We start from the raw sequence: 820 nt of genomic DNA, 5'->3' as shown, positions 1-820 counted from the left end.
TACTATACTATATTATAATATACTATACTAAACTATACTATACTAAACTGCACTGTACTATACTATACTACACTATACTAAACTGCACTGTACTATATTATACTATACTATACTAAACTATACTATAATATATTATACTATACTATACTATACTAAACTATACTACACTATACTAAACTGCACTGTACTATACTATATTATACTATACTATACTAAACTATACTATACTAAACTGCACTGTACTATACTATACTAAACTATACTACACTATACTAAACTGCACTGTACTATACTATACTATACTACACTATACTATATTATACTATACTATACTAAACTATACTACACTATACTAAACTGCACTGTACTATACTATATTATACTATACTAAACTATACTATAATATATTATACTATACTATACTATACTAAACTATACTACACTATACTAAACTATATTATACTATACTAAACTAAACTGCATTATACTATACTATACTATATTATACTATACTAAACTGTATTATACTATACTAAACTATACTATTCTAAACTAAACTGCATTATACTATACTAAACTGCACTGTACTATACTATATTATACTATACTATACTATACTATACTAAACTGCACTGTACTATATTATACTATACTATACTAAACTATACTATAATATATTATACTATACTAAACTATACTATACTATATTATAATATACTATACTAAACTATACTATACTAAACTGCACTGTACTATACTATACTATACTATACTATACTAAACTATACTATAATATATTATACTATACTATACTAAACTA

Source organism: Limulus polyphemus, unplaced genomic scaffold (genome assembly GCF_000517525.1).
Source record: "Limulus polyphemus unplaced genomic scaffold, Limulus_polyphemus-2.1.2 Scaffold36, whole genome shotgun sequence".
In the NCBI taxonomy this organism is placed as follows: Eukaryota; Metazoa; Arthropoda; class Merostomata; order Xiphosura; family Limulidae; genus Limulus; species Limulus polyphemus.
Note: the sequence above shows the minus strand (reverse complement) of the source record.